This window comes from Heloderma suspectum, chromosome 6, assembly GCF_057233095.1.
Source record: "Heloderma suspectum isolate Gila_16-S chromosome 6, 16-S_ref, whole genome shotgun sequence".
In the NCBI taxonomy this organism is placed as follows: Eukaryota; Metazoa; Chordata; class Lepidosauria; order Squamata; family Helodermatidae; genus Heloderma; species Heloderma suspectum.
Window position 1 is genome coordinate 2,689,779 of NC_139463.1, and position 17,856 is coordinate 2,707,634.

The window sequence follows — 17,856 nt, forward strand, 5'->3', positions numbered from 1 at the left end:
TCAGAGAGCAGCTGTTGTCGTTGTGCCAAGCAGGCTGAGCGCCTCCACTCAGCGCCTGCAACCTCCCGCTTGTCTCTGCGCTGGCGCCTCACATCTAGAAGCTCCAGTTGTCCCTCCCTTTCCCTGCCAGGGTCACTGTCACTCTTGGGAATGTGAGCAGGGAGGGGCTCTCCCTCCAGCTGCGCCTCTGAAAAGCAAGCGGGTTTCTCTCCCACGGTTTTTGTTTCTTCCTCAGAATCAGAACTGCTTTGGGACTCTATGGGCTCTGATCCAGCCCTGACAATGTGCCTGCCTGGACCATAAGATCATCCTCAGCGGTCCTTCTCCATGAGCCCCTGCCAACGGAATTGAGGCAGGTGGCTACTAGGAAGAGGGCCTTTTCTGCTGTGGCATCCCGGCTGTGGAATGAGCTCCCCAGTGAGGTTCGCCTGGCACCTACACTGTATTCCTTAGGGCACCAGGTTTCAAAAGCTTTTTATTCTCCCAGGCATTTTAGCACTTTAGCATTGTAGTCTTTTAGCTTTGATGTTTTAAATCTGTATTTTAAATCTCTGCATTGCTGCTAGGTTTTATTCTGGTTGTATTGTTGTGGTTTTAATGCTTTTATATTTTATATTGTTTTACCCTGTGCTTTTTGGTTTCAGTTTTTGTGAACCGCACAGAGAGCTTCTGCTATTGGGCGGTATAGAAATGAAATGAACGAATGAACAAACGAATGAATGAATAATAAAGAAACTTAAATGCTTTTTGGATGAACTCCCTTACATTTCAAGATTTAGGCAAGTTTTATTTTAAATGTATAGCTTTATGCAGATATTACCCTTTTGGTTTATCCTGTGGGACTGATAACTGAAGAATGAAATGTAAGCAGATAGAAAAAGGTAAATAACTACTTTTTGAGAATATAGCTCCAAGTGTGGAACTAGAATACTTTTTGCAGAATATAGCCCAGGGTTTTTGTCTAATCTCAGGGGTCTTCCCTAAAAACGAATGTTAAGATATATATCACTTTTTTGAATAGCTGAATTTCCAGGTAGACGGAGGACTTGCTGGGAGCTGCATACTTTGGCTGCTTAGGTTAATGTAATGAAATGCTCTTCTTGATTGAAACAGCTCCTGCAGAGGCAACACCCAAGATCAGAATGCATTAAATTTTTGTTTCTTTGGGGAGGACGTCTGAAAAATGTGTTGTCTCTCTTTTAAAATGAAGTGATAATTCCTAGGTAGTAGGGCTCAGACGGTGGGTGTTGCTCCTTGCTACGTCCTTTCTTATGGATTCCTTCATTAGGCCATGCCAGAGAGGTTTGCTACATTGGAAAGGGCAACCCTTCTGTAGTGTGATTTGTGTAATGCTACCATAGGATGCCCAAACTCCTGTGTGGGTCACCATTTTGTGTTTAATTTGCCTTATTAATTTGCCACTAGCTCTGAATTTTTACTCTCAAATGTAAAAAAAATAAAGAGAGAAGCAAGTCAATTCTTGAGACGAAGACACTTGGTTTCAATTAACAGTCTTTGTTCCAGTACATTTTCAAGTCTTCCTTACAACATGAAAATTCTTTCCAAATTGGAATTTTATTCATCTAGGTATGCTGCCTTAGCCAAACCTGCATGTTGAATGTGTAACTTAAACATGAAGTATGATGTGATGTCAGCAGATTACTGCTTTTCTTTGGATTTTGTTTTACTGTTTTATGATTGTTTTGTGCTCTGCCCCATGAATTCATTGGATTGGCAGATGGATTATAAATGCCTAAAGTATTTCTAAACTTTTGTCAATTTACAGCAATAATTCCCTGGAAAATTAGCAATTTTCTCCTATCCTTCTCCTGCTAATATAGATGAGGGTGTGTGTGCATGCACGCTCGCATGTCTATTTTTAAAGAATTCAAAACTTTGATGTAGGCTAGAACAGGGGTGGGCAGAAAGTAGATCTCCAGGTGTATTGGTCTTCCAACTCTCAGCATTCCTAATCATTGGCCTTGTTGGCAGGGACATCTTGGAGTTGAAGTCCAAAACCACTGGAGATCTACCTTCTTCCCACCCTTGGTCCAGAATATATTTACTATTAATAATTGACCTCCTTTAGCTGTGTGGCCTCTTGAGGTTCATCATATTCCAGCTACTCTTGTGCCATAAAACCCTCTGATTGCTACAGCTAAACACCCTCGCCCCAGTATGCCAGAAAACAGCTTGCTAAATTTGCAGCTAGGTGTCAGGGTGGAAACTGAGCCCATAGAGCCCCAGAGCAGTTCTGATTCTGAGGAGGAACAGCAATCCGTGGGAGAGGAGCTCACTCATCTCTCACAAGCACAGCAGCTGGCAGAGATTCCTCCTGCCAGCATTCCTGGGATAGATAGTGACCCTGGCAGTGAGAGAGCGCTGGCGGGGGGCTTGCTGGATGCTCGGCGCAGACGCAGGGAACGACGACAGATGGAGGGCATTGAAAGGAGGCGTACCGCTCGTTTGGCGCTCAAACAACGGTCACGTCCCGAGGACCCAAGGGAAAGAGGGAGGATCTCTCCATAGCCCATAAGTTCAGAGACTTCCCGTGGTCCCCTTCAGACAGGGACCAACTGCCTTACCTGGAGCTTAGGCTACTCTGCTATCTTTCCCCAGTGCTGTTCCTTGCTTAGTCACTATAGAATCATAGAATCATAGAATAGTAGGGTTGGAAGGGGCCTACAAGGCCATCGAGTCCAACCCCCTGCTCAATGCAGGAATCCAAGTCAGAGCATCCTTGACAAATGGCTGTCCAGCCTCGTCTTGAAGGCCTCCAGCGCGGGAGAGCCCACCACCTCCCCAGGTAATTGGTTCCATTGTCGTATTGCTCTGACACTCAGGAGGTTTTTCCTGATGTTCAGCCGGAATCTGGCTTCCTGTCACTTGAGCCCATTATTCCGTGTCCTGCACTCTGGGATGATCAAGAAGAGATCCTGGCCTTCTTCTCTGTGACAACCTTTCAAGTCCTTGAAGAGTGCTATCATATCTCCCCTCAGTCTTCTCTTCTCAAGGCTAAACAGGCCCAGTTCTTTCAGTCTCTCTTCATAGGGCTTTGTTTCCAGTCCCCTGATCATCTTTGTTGCCCTCCTCTGAACCCTCTCCAGTTTGTCTGCATCCTTCTTAAAGTGTGGTGCCCAGAACTGGACACAGTACTCCAGATGAGGCCTAACCAGTGCTGAGTAGTGGGGAACTAGTACTTCCCGGGATTTGGAAGCGATGCTTCTATGAATGCAGCCCAAAAGAGCATTTGCCTTTTTTGCAGCCACATCACATTGTTGGCTCATATTCAGCTTGTGATGGACAACAATTCCAAGATCCTTCTCGCTCGTAGTGTGGTTGAGCCACGTATCCCCCATCTTGTAACTGTGCATTTGGTTTCTTTTTCCTAGGTGCAGAACTTGGCATTTGTCCCTATTACATGTCATTCTGTTGTTTTCTGCCCAGCGCTCCAGTCTATCCGGATCACTTTGAATTTTGTTTCTGTCTTCCAAAGTATTAGCTATCCCTCCCAATTTTGGGTCATCTGCAAATTTGATCTTCATTCCCTGCACCTCCTCCTCCAAGTCATTAATACAAATGTGGAAGAGCACTGGGCCCAGGACTGAGCCCTGCGGTACCCCACTCGTTGCCTCTCCCCAGTTGGAGAAGGTCCCATTGATAAGCACTCTTGGAGTCCGATTCTGTTGCCAACTGTGGATCCACCGGATCGTTGTTTCATCTAGCCCACTTCGAGCTCGTTTGCTCATCAGGATATCATGGGGCACTTTGTCGAAAGCTTTGCTGAAGTCGAGGTATATGATGTCTACAGCATTCCCACAGTCTACAAGGGAGGTGACTTGATCCAAAAATGAGATCAGATTTGTCTGGCAGGACTTGTTTTTGACAAATCCATGTTGGCTTCGAGTAATCACGGCATTGTTGTCAAGGTGCTTCCAGATGGATTGCTTTATGATCTGCTCCAGAATTTTCCCAGGGATTGATGTCAGACTGACTGGTCTGTAGTTCCCAGGTTCCTCCTTTTTACCCTTTTTGAAGATAGGGACAACATTACCCCTCCTCCAGTCATCTGGCACTTCCCCCGTCCTCCATGATTGCTCAAAGAGAATAGACAGCGGTTCTGAGAGTTAAAAATTGGTGTTCCTCTCCACGGAAATCCTTAGTAAAAGGCGAAAGATTTACGCGATCTGAAGAGAAACCAGAGTCCCACTAGTGATTAGTATCTGAAAGAGTCATAAAGCAATAAAGGAATAAAGCCTTGGAAAGAATCCTCGTCATCTGTGGCCTGAGTTGGCTGTTGGAGGGGACTGCAAGAGGCAGCTAGGGCGCTCCTGACACTAGGTTTTAAAATCAGCATGATGCTTTTTAAACGTTTTCCATGTTCTAACTAGCCTCTTCCAAAGCATACTGAAAGGAAAGCAGGACTGCAGATTATATTTCAGTTCAAAAATTACAAGTTTGGAGTCAACTATATGTGCAGCAAATTGCTTGACAGGACAGAGAATGTGTGGCCCTGCTCTTACTTTCCCTTTCATTGACCTCAGAGGGAGAGAGAGAGAGAGAGAGAGAGAGAGCGCATGAGCACACATAGCTGAAAAAAGACTGGAACGATCCCCTCAAGATGAGCATAGTTCAGTCAGAATTAAAAAGCAAATCTCTTTCTTCTGCACAAACCCCACATTATGTGGCCAGTTGTGCTTCCCTGAAAAGTGTCCCCATTTCAGTCTTGCATCAGCTGCATCATACTGCCATGTAGATAGTCTGGAGTTCTGTTTAGCTGTGGTGGATGCTGCATGTCTCTTTTTGAAGAAAAAAGTCATATGAGCTTGGTTTATCACAAGTAACACATACTTATAAACTGGTCTTGATCACAACCTTAAGCATGCCTCAAAGAAGGTCTAGCTCTGCCAGTGTTTCTTGGATTACCATCATAGCTTTCTTTCAATCCTGCTAAATCTCCATATTACACAATGATTTTTCTGTCACTTTTTCAGAATCAGCCAAAAATTGGAGCATGGGTTCACATATATTTTGATTCTTCTGTTTAGGATATTTTAGTGCCAAGGGTGTGCTGTACTTTTTCAGAGCACAGAAGTGGTGTGGCCCTTGGCCAGAAGGCTTAACAGTGGAAACTGGGTGGACAGATGGAGGCAAGAGGGGACAGGAAAATAGCATAGCATGTATAAGACTGGATAGGAATGTGAGTGTGGTGATCCAGCTAATGCTTCAGCATTGAAAGGTTCTGGTGCCTGATAGGCAGCAGCTTGCATGCTCATCCAAGCACTTTGAGCCTCTGTCTGTTTCCCTTTTCTCTTCCTTTAATAGTAATTGCTGAACACGTTTTTCCGCTGCTCACAGTGGCTGTTGGCATCCCAGTTCTAGCCACCATGTTGCTTTATACTAGTTGCACCCAGCATCATTAGGAAATCTGTTGGCCAGGGCTGGAGTACTGGCAGGTGCTATGAGTCACAGGTGTATGGGATAGGTGATAAATCTTTTAGTGGCAGATCATCCTATCCCACAGTATTATAGGGTTAGCAACTGTCCTAAAGTATAGTTTCTGCCATGTTTAAACCTAGGGCTGAGAAGCAGTATTTTATGGCTAAATGTTGCCTGAACTCCAGAAACTCAAATCCATCTGTCTTGTATATAAATTATTTTCTCATCCTGGCCCCCTGATCCGTGTTTATAGCAAAGCCAGTGTAGATAGACTGGTCACTATCTACAGTCTTATGCGGTCCTGGAGCTTTATTAGGAGGACCCTCCAGATCAATAGTAATTCTGTTATAGGCCAAATGTCAAAGAACAGAAATAGGCTTTCAGATCCCTCTGACTTCTTATGACAACTAGAATGTTGAAGGACATTATTTGGCAGTTATAGACAATAATAGTGGGGTTTTCTGGTGCCCACCTGTTCAGGGGAAGGTTTTAATTACCTTTTTGGTCACAGGCCAGCATGATAATACCTGTATGTGTTCCTGTCTCTCCCAGTGGCCCTCTTTATTTTGACACAAAGGAACACTGAATCTCCTCTCAACCAGAATAAATGAGGTGATTGGAAGGTGTCTCATTGTGTGTGTCATGATTGTACCCTGAAACTTTTTCACAAAAAGTAGTCAAGTGGAGTTGCTGGAGAGCCGAGTGCGAATCAGGGCTCCGGGGCAGGGGTGCAGTTTTCAGAGTTGCTAACTGCCCCTTTGAAAAATTTTCTTTTTAAAATTCTAGAATAGCAGCACCCAAAGAATACAGTGGGTGCCTCTCCTAATAATCATCATGGGTCCAGAAAATGGAGTGTGCATCTCATTACAGGGAGGTCTATTTAATCATAGCACCAGGGGAAGTCTAAAATCAGCGCAGCAGCGGAACACACTTCCCAGGAGGGTGTGTCATTTCCTTTCTTGAAGGCTTTCAAGGAAGGGAGGCGGTATGCTTGCCAGAGATGCTCTTGACTTTTTGGTAGTCAACGTTAGGGTGGGAAATGGTGTGGGTTGCCCTTCTGAGTCCCTCCAGTACTACTGTGATTATTTTATTTATAAAAGAAAACATAATCTTAAGCCAGGCTTGTAAAGAACCATTCCACTGGTTGCTTGCTAGGAGAAGGAACACAGCCTTCAGGCAACCTGCGGAGTAAGCTAGCGTAAACATGCTATCATAAAATGACTAGCCTAGCATGTGTAGGTAGGTGGTCTAGTAACTCTTTGGCATTTTTTGTAGCAGTGTGGCTTTTCCAGACAATTTTTGAATGGGAATTTTTTTCCAGAAATACTTTCTTATGCTATTAGGAGTGCTATTACAAACTTCAGTTGGTCCGTCGACTGTGCCCTTTCCTGGACTGGGATAGCTCCGGTACAGTGATTCATGCCCTGATGAACTCACAATTGGATCATTGTAATGCATTCTGTGTGGAGCTGCCCTTGAGACTGGCTTGGAAGCTGCAGCTAGTGCAGAACAGAGTGCTGAGCCAGACGCCTGGCAGCGCACATATTACCCCTGTGCTGAAAGAGCTGCACGGCTGCCTGTTAGCTGTTGAGCCATTTTCAAGGTTTTATTATTGGTGCATAAAGCCCTAAATAACTTGGGGCCAGGTTACCTGAAAGACTGCCCTCCCCTGTATAGACCTGCTATATCGCTAAACTTTTCAGAAGAGGCCCTGTTGCTCATGCCGCGGCCCATGAATTTTAATCCAGTGGCGGTTCAGAAAATATCTTCCTCCATGGCGGCACCGAACTTCTGGAATGTTCTCCCCCTGTTTTGTGGGAGGTGTCGACAGTTAAGTGCTTTCAGCGTCTGTTAATGAGCTTCCGCCGTGCATTAAAAACGTGGCTGTTCAGGCAGGCATTTGGGGTGGGTTAGGGTATTTTAGAAAATGTTTTTATTGTAGAATTTGATTGTTCTAAACTGTTTTATTGTATGCTGTACATCGCCCAGAGTGGCTGGGTGACCAGCCAGATGGGCGATTAATAAATTTAATAATAATAATAATAATAAATAAATAAATATTTAAAATGTATATTTTTCTTGGACATTTCTTGATTACTAAACACTGAATCTTACAGCTTTAAATTTTAAGTGTTTCTGATGTTTAATTTGTATTTATTGTGATGTTTATTTTGTTTTATTTGTTTGTAAACTGCTTCAAGATCTTGGACAGTTAGTGGTCCATACATATTTCAAGCAAATATAAAGTAGATGCCAGTGAAGCACAAGAACTTGTACTGTTTAACATTAGGGCAGTATTAGTGATCCTAAGATCACTTTATTAATATAGAAAATGGAAGAGAGCCATTTTGTGGGTTTTAAAGAAAGTGAATCCAACCTCCCTTTTCTATTTGTCATCCTAACAACTGAAGTTTATATTTTTAGCACTGCATTCAAAAGCCCCTTAATTAGTTGTCTGATAACACTTATTTGGTCTAACAAACTAATAAGTAGACCATTAAAATAAATGCTGCAATCTGGTGAATTGCTTTCCTATTTTTTGGAAGACTCATCTTGAAGTGTGTTGCTTGAACAAAGATGTGTATAGTTTTACAATAATACCTTCTGTGCAGGCGGCCACCATCAAATAGAACAGATTTTAAAAGACACCAAGGGTGCAGGTCTATTGATTGTACTCTTGGTGATCAGGACACCAAACTCGGGACGTCCAATCATCCAATGCAGGGTGGGAGGAGTGGCAGAGATGATTTGCCTCCCTGTCCTCCCCCGCTGCAGATTTCGCTAGATGGGCTTTTTATTTATTTTATTTATTTTTATTTATTGCAGTTATATCCCGCCTTTTTTCCCTCTTGCAAGGACCCCAAGGCGGCTTACGTTACCCTCCTCCTCTCCATTTTATCCTCACAACAACAACCCTGTGAGGTAGGTTGGGCTGAGAGTCTGTGACTGGCCTAAAGTCACCCAGTGAGCTTCCATGGCTGAGTGGGGACTAGAACCCAGATCTCCCAGCTCCCAGTCCAACACTCTAGCCACTACACCACACTGACTCTCACTGGCTTTTTAGCAAGGGTGCTTCAGAGGAAGAGAGAAGGATGGAGGAAGAGGCTCAGGATAACTTGTATCCTGGCCACTGTGGTCTCCTCCCCTCCCCACCCACCAGAACACCCCCTTTCCTCTTCCTCTAATGTCACTTTTCTGACTTTGGAGGGCAGCCTGTGTGGTTCTTTCCACACTGGCTGTAAGGAGACGGGGAAGCGGGTCAGATCTCCACCCCTCTCTTCCGAGGTCAGAGTGCTGTCTTTGACCTTGGAGGGGGCAGTACGAACTACCCTGTGGTTCCTGGGACGCTTGCCCAGGATGGCTCTCATAAAAGTGCATTTTGTAATCTCTACACTAAACATAGATTTATGTTTTCACCTGTACTTAAAATGTGGTGCTCAAAACCAAGGAGGAATATGTTCTTCTTAGACTGTGCAAGACCATTTATTAATCTCTAGAAATCTATATGCTGTATTTGAAAAAATTAAGTCTCGGATCTAACACAGCCTCAACTTTGGAATTACTGGCCACTATTTTCAAGCTGGCTGTATAACTGGTCTTCTCTTAATTCTATGTAAGCTAATTCTGTATTGATTTTATACTGAGTTTTATTGAATAGTTTTACTATTTTAAATTTATCCTGCCCTGGGAGTCTTTTACTGAATGGTGGCCTATAAATTTGCTAAATAATATATTTTGGAAAGTCCTTATTTTGGCCATCCTTAAGTTATTGCTGGCCTGAATAATACAGCTTTGACCATCCAGTCCTGTACCTAGACCTCACCTGCCTGGCAGCTGAAGTTACGTTAACACACACAGGAACAAAGGGAGATCCCTTATACAGTGTCAGACCATCGGTCCATCTAGTCCAGTATTGTCAACACTTGACTGGCAGCGGCTCTCCAGGGTTTCATGCCGTTGTTCTAGCACTACCTGAAGATGCTGGTGATTGAACCTGGGACTATCTGAATGCAAAGTATGTGATCTGCCAATGAGCTGCAGCCCTTCACAATGGTACAGTGTGATGTTGGAATCATGTAATGGATTGAAAAGGAGCGCTTTTTCTGCTTCTGATATCCTCCATTTCTCCCATTCACCCCTTAGCCCAAGAGCACAGCAACACATATTTTATTCACTGTATTTCATATCCCTTATGAATATAAGTGGAGGTGACAAATAGATTTAAGGGATTAGACCTGATAGAGTGCCTGAGGAACTATGGACAGAGGTCCGTAACATTGTTCAGGAGGCAGCAACGAAATCCATCCCAAAGAAAAAGAAATGCAAGAAAGCAAAGTGGCTGTCTGAGGAGGCTTTACAAGTAGCTGAGGAAAGAAGGGAAGCGAAAAGCAAGGGAGAAAGGGGAAGATATATCCAACTGAATGTAGAGTTCGAGAGAGACAAGGCGAGACAAGAAGGCCTTCTTAAATGAACAATGCAAAGAAACCGAGGAAAACAACAGAATGGGAAAGACTAGAGATCTCTTCAAGAAAATCGGAGATCTCAAGGGAACGTTTTGTGCAAAGACGGGCCTGATAAAGGACAAAGAAGGCAGGGACCTAACAGAAGCAGATGAGATTAAGAAGAGGTGGAAAGAATACACAGAAGAACTATACAGGAAAGACCTGAATGTCCCTGATAGCCATGATAGTGCGGTCACTGAACTTGAGCCGGACATCCTCGAGAGTGAAGTCAAGTGGGCCTTAGGAAGCATTAGTAACAACCAAGCTAGCGGAGATGACAGTATTCCAGCTGAGCTATTTAAAATCCTAAAAGATGATGCTGTTAAAGTGCTGCACTCAGTATGCCAACAAATTTGGAACACTCAACAGTGGCCACAAGACTGGAAAGGGCAGTTTACATTCCAATTCCAAAGAAGGGCAACGCCAAAGAGTGTTCAAACTACAGTACAATTGCACTCATTTCACATGCCAGCAAGGTGATGCTCAAAATCCTACAAGCTAGGCTTCAGCAGTATGCGAACCGAGAACTACTGGAAGTACAAGCTGGGTTTCGAAGAGACAGGGGAACTAGAGATCAAATCGCCAACATTCGCTGGTTCATGGAGAAAGCAAGAGAATTCCAGAAAAATGTCTATTTCTGCTTCATTGACTACGCTAAAGCCTTTGATTGTGTGGATCACAACAAACTGTGGCAAATTCTTAAAGAGATGGGCATACCAGACCACCTTACTTGTCTCCTGAGAAACCTGTACGAGGGTCAAGAAGCAGCAGTAAGAACCGGACATGGAACAACCGAGTGGTTCAAAATTGGGAAAGGAGTACGACAGGGCTGTACACTGTCCTGCTTATTTACTTATATGCAGAGTACATCATGAGAACGCCTGGTTAGCTGAATCACAGGTCGGAATTAAGATTGCTGGGAGAATTATCAACAACCTCCGATATGCAGACGATACCACCCTAATGGCAGAAAGCGAAGAGGATCTAAAGAGCCTCTTGTTGAGGGTGAAAGAGGAGAGTGCAAAAGCTGGTTTGAAACTCAACATTAACAAAACGAAGATCATGGCATCTGGCCCCATCACTTCCTGGCATATAGAAGGGGAAGAAATGGAAGCTGTGACAGATTTTATTTTCTTGGGCTCCAAGATCACCGCAGACGGTGACTGTAGCCATGAAATTAAAAGACACTTGCTCCTTGGGAAGAAAGCTATGGCCAACCTAGACAGCATAGTAAGAAGCAGAGACATCACCTTGCCGACAAAGGTTCGTATAATCAAAGCTATGGTTTTCCCAGTAGCAATGTATGGCTGTGAGAGCTGGACTATAAGGAAGGCTGAGCGCCGAAGAATTGATGCCTTCGAACTGTGGTGCTGGAGAAGACTCTTACGAGTACCCTGGACTGCAAGGGGGTCAAATCAGTCCATCCTAAAGGAAATCAACCCTGAGTGCTCATTGGAAGGACAGATACTGAAGCTGAAGCTCAAATATTTTGGCCACCTAATGTGAAGAGAAAAGTCACTGGAAAAGACCCTGATGCTGGGAAAGACTGAAGGCAAAAGGAGAAGGGGACGGCAGAGGATGAGATGGCTAGGTAGCATCAACGATGCAATCAATATGAACTTGAGCACTCTCCGGGAGAGAGCGGAGGACAGGAAGGCCTGGCGTGCTATGGTCCATGGGGTCATGAAGAGCTGAACATGACATAACGACTGAACAACAACAACAATTTTTATCCTGCCTTCCCTCCAAGGAACTTGTGGAAATGCACGTGGTCTCCTTGCTGTCCTCATATCAACTTTGTGAGGTTGTTTGTCCTGAGAGATTGTGACTGCCCAAATGAGCTTCATAATTGAGTGGGGATTTAACCCAGGAGTCTGCAGTTATAGTGTAACTCTGTATAGTCACTACACCATGCTGGCTCACACTTGGTAGGTACCGTCCAAGTATGATCTCCTTCCCACTGTACTCCTACCCAAGGCAAGCATCTTTCAGCAGTGTTGTAAGCAAAGTCAGGCTGACCCCCCACCCGCTTCGCAGGTGCATTGATTTCCCTGCGAAGGTGTGTGTGTAATTTCTCAGAACTTTCAGGTATAGGATGGGCTTACCTTTAAAGTTCAAGTGGTCAAAAGTTGTTTCTTTTTTTAGAGGGGAAAAAGCCGGGGCGCAGGGGTTCAGCCAGTGTGGTAGCCTGCACTCAGCAACTTACTGCCATTCCTTTCTAATTTGGGACAGAATGTGACGTTCCCATGGGGCATTCTATCTCAAATTAGAAGGGAACATGGCCTGTTGAAATGGGAAAACTTTTTTTCTTGTAAACCAATGAGAGAGAATGAACCCGCATCCACCTAATCTTTAAAGGTAAGCCCTTCCCCACCTAAACAATTTTGAGAATTCATCACCCTGTGAAGATCAATCCAATGTTCCAAATGCCGAAAGAAGTCTGGGCTGACTACTTTGGCCCAGCACTAGTTGTAAGATCTGCCTGTTTAACCTGGCCTTTTGGCCTCAATGTTAAGTAAGAAAAAGGTGGGGGAAATGTCAATGAATTTAAGTGAATGTTCTGGTTCTGGCTTTTTTGATCACCTTACCCATCCCAAGCCCTTAGGATGGGGTCTGCTATATTTCTAAATAGTGCAATTACAGTTCCAGTAGTTTGTGGGATGACTATGCATAAGAAATAGAGATGGGTAAAGTAGATTATTCCAGAAAGGGAAAAGGGGGTCAAACGAAACTTTCTGAAAATTTGAGAATAGCATGATTAGAACGTCTCTTGTCAAATATTTATTTTATTATAAAAAGGAATGACAGAGGAGGGTGAGAGTAGCCATAAAGCATGACCACATGTCTCGTAGGTCAACCCTGCATATTTGTTGCTCTAGAAAAATCTAAATATAAGCATGCATGGGATGCAGCTACCCTCCATTGGCATGTTCTGAGTTAGTCAGGTGTCATCCTGTGTTGCCCATGTGCTTGAGGCCCCAGCATGTCCTTTGGATGCTTGTATTCCCAGCATGCCCTTATCAGCCATATCTTCTGTTCCGTACTTCGCTGTCCTCAAGCAGTTTCTCTTATTTCATTGAATAGCCATCTGTTTATGCTTGTGTCACTCCATGCAGTCACTTGCACATATACACAATGCATCCCACTGATGTTTTGTGATCAGGTGCATTGGAAGAGCAATTTCAAAACAGCTACCCAACCTCCTGGCCCTCAATGGTAGAACATATGCAGATCTGTTTCACTGCCTTCATAGGTAATGCCGAATGATTAAGGAAGGAATATTATCTATCTGGTTATGAACTCTTCATCTTTCTAGCTGGTATCCGTATGTGAATACCTTTTTTAGAAAAAGGCTCTTCAGTGAAAAATTATAGGAAAGGTTAGATGTTTAAATCCTTCCCTTAGACTTTACCAGTCATTTCACAACCTCCTGTTTGATATGTAGTGTCATATCTAAGAACCTCTCCGTGTATGGGAGGAATTGAGTTACTGCCAGTCGCTCACTTAAATGTAAAGATGTTTGCATTGAAATGACTTATCTCAAGTCCTAGCAGGCTGATGAATTCAGGGGACTGTTTTAAACACTGTCAGTCTAAAATGTAATCCTATTAAAATAATTGAGTATTTCCTGGGTAGAGAATTCCCTCACCCGCTTGCGCACAGCACCTCGGGGAAATGCATTAAAGGCTTGCCGGCCTGTCCTCCGAGCCACCTTGGCCCAGTCTGTGTGTGCGTACACCCTTCCAGTGGGGTGCCGATCAGCAATGTGCCTTTGAAGTGACAGGATGCTGTGATGAGGGACTACTTCACAAATGACCTTATTTTGATTTTAATTGGGTTCCCATCCCAATTGTGGCATCAGTATGTTCAGAGCACAGCAGGGAAGTGATAACCGCAACAAATGGACATGTAATTTATGTATGTTGTGTGCCCTAGTTCTGAGGCAGTCTGGTATTTGTAGCTTCTGTATAATGCTAGAAGAGGTGTGGGTTCATCCTTGACCTCCACCTCTCAAATGCCCAACTTCGTGTGTGCCTTGGGCTAGGGGACCATTCGCCAGTACAGCTTTCTGTTAAGTGGAGTGCACTGCATGTGCCTTTTGCTCATTGACAGTATCTTGGTCGTAACTGAGTTGGGTGTTTCTTCTTGTGGGCCTTTAGAGTAGAGGTGGGCAGACGTTAGGCTTGTGAGATCTGCTCTGTATTTTGCTTGAAAACTGAGGTCCACCACCCAGAGTGAGCAGGATGAACATACACTAAGAATTAAGGAGCAGAGTGCCTCAAGACATGCTCCACCCAGGGACTCATGGATCAGTACAGAACCAAGCTCACACGTTCTTTCACACAAATCCACTCTGGAGCCCAATCTACACTAGGGTTTTTCTCAATTGCTGCAACGTCTGGCTCACTAACGTGTTGTATGATGCAGTTGTAATCCCGTTGTCTTCATGCTGTTTCTGTAACTCCTACCAGTGGGACTGTCTTTAAAGCTGTAGGATGAGCTTTACAACATTCTTTCCCCACTTCCACCTCTGACATGGGGCAGGAGGAAAGGTATTTGCAGGCAGCAAATTCCTGGTTCTCCATTTGCTCTTCTTTTATTATGAGGGTGGTCGGTCAGCTATTTTTTGTTTTGGAGGCTAATTTTCAGTGGGTACCTACACAGTTGTGCAGCTGTGAATAATCACACAACCTTTTTATTTTAAGACCTGCGTTCCTAGACAGCTGTATTAAAGAAAATAAAAAAGGAACCTGAAAAGGCCTGTGTGTGTGACCTCTCACTTCTCACAATTGCAGCATTTATTGTGGCATGTGTTCCTGCCATATAAACACAAATGATAAAGCACATGTGACCTTTCAGTCTCTTCCTGCTTCTCTCATAGATACAACACTATCAATTAGTGAGTGGCACTTCTTGACATTATAAACACAGGGCATGCTGTGCTGCATTCATTAATGTGTGAACACAGAGTAGCAATTTCGTGTGTGAAAAAAAGTACCAGCACAGTGTTGTCTCAGAATCAAAGGGGTAGAGGCTGTCCTGGCTTACCCTTCCCATGTTATTTTTTAGCAACCTAATTTAGGAGAGGAAAAAACTTTTTGGTTGTTACTCTTAGACACCTGGCAGTCAGAAATCCTTACTGATCTACTCGAAATCACCCAGAGATCTGTCAGTAGATCCTAGTCTAACTTCTGCCCACCCCCACTCCAAAGGATGCTGTAGTTCTGTGTCACTGCCTTCCTCTCCTTTCCTGTGCGTTGCCAGCCTTGGGACATAGGATGAGAAGTAATACTAGTTAAGGCATCTGCTTTTAAATGACTAAATGGATTGAAGCTCAGCTTGGGGAGGGTAGAGCAGTCTTTTTTGACATAGTGTGACAAACTGTGCTAGAGGCTGTCATGAGTAGATTCAGAAAGAGTCAGAACTAGTTTTTCATGTCTGTGTAAGAAGTTGGTGCACAGTATGGTCAATAGTGTGGCTTTTTTTAGACCAGACAAGTGAAAATAAATGTTTTTGTTTTGCCAATTTAATCAGGAAAATAATCGCTATTTCATCCAACACTCACTGGAAAAGAAATGAGAGTCTTTGATGGTCTGGCTTTGTCAGGTTTGCTTGTTAGCTTCCTTAAGTGGGACATATTTTTAAAGGATTTTTTCCCCTACTGAAGAATTATCTGTCTACAAAGTATGTGTAATGGGCATGTTGGTGGTGGAGGGGAGAGTGCTGCAATTCATGGTGTATAGCGCTCCAGCTTTTAAGGAAGTAGCTGCGCTGAGAATTTGTGTTAAAAGCAAGAGTTAGCATCACCTGAAGGAGATGGTTTGTACTAGCGAAGCCTTTTCAAGTATCCATTTTGAATCACAAGGGTTTTGTACTATTCTTCTGTGAGGAATTTTTTGAAACCTGAAATGCCTTATCTTGTTTGTGTAGCAATTTTTAAGAGTAGCCCCCCCCCCCGACGTTTGAATTACCTTGGTTTACGATGTGCCGTTTTCTGTAAAGCAGCAAAAGTGGCATCCGTGTAATTCCTGCAGGTTTGCCCTTGGAGTGATTTAGTCATGCTGGATGATAGATTGAGTTGGAGCGCCCTTTGGGACCAAATCCAGAAAGCTGTGCTGTTCGGCAGCACCTGTGAGACCCTTGCTTTGAACAGAGTTACTGAGAGAATGATTTTGGTTATTGGCATTTTTCCTAATGCATCTTGTGTGCCGGTACCATGGGGAGAAATGGTGTGGTTATTGTTGAAATATTGTCTATGTGGCTTTGCAGGAGACGAAGAAAAGCCACTTTGCAGTGATATGTGTTGAGCGTAGGAGTGCGATAATGGTTTGGTTTTTACCTGGAAAGGTGGCTTGATATCATCTTCTTACTATGCACATGTTTAAAAGCATCACACTGGGAAGAGAATGTGACAAATTGCACTTGGTGTGCAGGCCTCTCCTGGCCAGGAATTATGATTTGAAATGTATGCTTGCTGCTTTGATTTAGCCTCCTAGCTGCTTACTATGCAGGAGTCAGAAAAGTACATCACAGAAAAAGAGGCAGATAGTGAGTTCTTCAAACTATCTGTCTGCATCGAGACAGTGCACCCTACTGAGTCATTAGAAAGGAGAGTTGCTTGTTTGCAGCAGGGGCCCAGGACAAACACAGTAGAAAGCAAACAACCATCCTTGGCTTGAGGCAGGGTAATCTTGTATGCAAGGTGGGTTGGGGTGGAATTGAGGATGAGGGGAAAGAAGATGGCTTTAAACCACCCATGACCACATTTAGGATGCCTGCTACTTGGCTCTGGGCAAAAATGTTGACCTTCTGGGCAAGCTGTTGAGCACAAAGGGCTGCTATGAAAACATGAGGGGCACAGCTAATTTTGCATTGATCAGTAGCAAGATTTCAGAGAAAATGATGATCAGGCTGTGCATGTGTGTATTTGTTAAAGAAAGAGAGAGAGAGAGAGAGACAGAGACAGAGACAGAGACAGACATCTGCATATGGTCCCCGAGTGACTTTCCATCCAGGCCAGATGTGTTTAGCTTTAACAGTAAAACAAGTTCACATGTCCTCGGACCACAGGACATGTGACTGTGATATTGTGTACGACATTGAGAGGTCATTCTTAAGGTATTTGTAAGACAGTTTGTCTGAGGTGAGCCAAAATAAGGCTTAGAAATTGTGAGGGTTTTTTAAAGGAACATTAGGGATTCTTCTGTTCCATTTTCTGAATCTTTGTGTCAAGCTTAGATAATCTGGGGAGGACTGGGCATGTTGCTATAAGAGTGGTTATCGGTAGGGGGCAGATGTGGTGGTGGGAGGGAGGAAGAGTTATTGGACATCTCATTCCTTGTGTCCTCTTCTGCCTCTTCCCCCAATGGGAAGGTTTCGGGTTATTTTACGAGCTTTTCCTCTAGTCTGCTTCTGTTGCTGCTGAATGCCAGGCTGTTCCTAGACAAAATGTCTGTCATCCATGATTTAAACGTGGATGAGGGGGCCGACCTGGTTTGTATCACATATACTTGGTGGAAGAGCTGAAAGGAGTTAGTCTCTTACAGCTGTGCCTTGCTGGGTATTTAATGAAGCAGCAGCATACACTGGAGGGTTGGGGAGGGGAAGTCCGGGCCATCTATAGGAGGTCCATCTCCCCCCCTCTCTAGGTTTCTGATCCTAGTAGAGTGTTTGTACCTTGTGTTGGACATTTGGGATAAGACTGGGGATTCTACTGGTGTACCACCTACTGACTGCCCAGCAGTCTTCCTGCCTGAGGTGACAGAGGGAGTTTTGGACATGCTGTTGAAGAAGGATGGTTGTCCTGGAGGACTGTAACATCCGTGCCAAGGCCACCCTGTTGGTAGCTCAGGACTTTGTGGTTGCCATGACAACCATGGGGCTGTCCCAACATGCAGTCCACCCAACACATGAA

The 17,856-nt window shown here is 44.1% G+C and overlaps 1 protein-coding gene and 1 pseudogene across 4 annotated transcripts in view; one reads left to right on the top strand and one right to left on the bottom strand.

The window, feature by feature from the left end:
* The window catches only part of CADM1 (cell adhesion molecule 1), a 524,284-nt gene that overhangs the window by 89,348 nt on the left and 417,080 nt on the right, over positions 1 to 17,856 (top strand). The window lies entirely within an intron of this gene.
* Positions 4,134 to 4,201, bottom strand: LOC146340370 (U5 spliceosomal RNA; annotated as a pseudogene).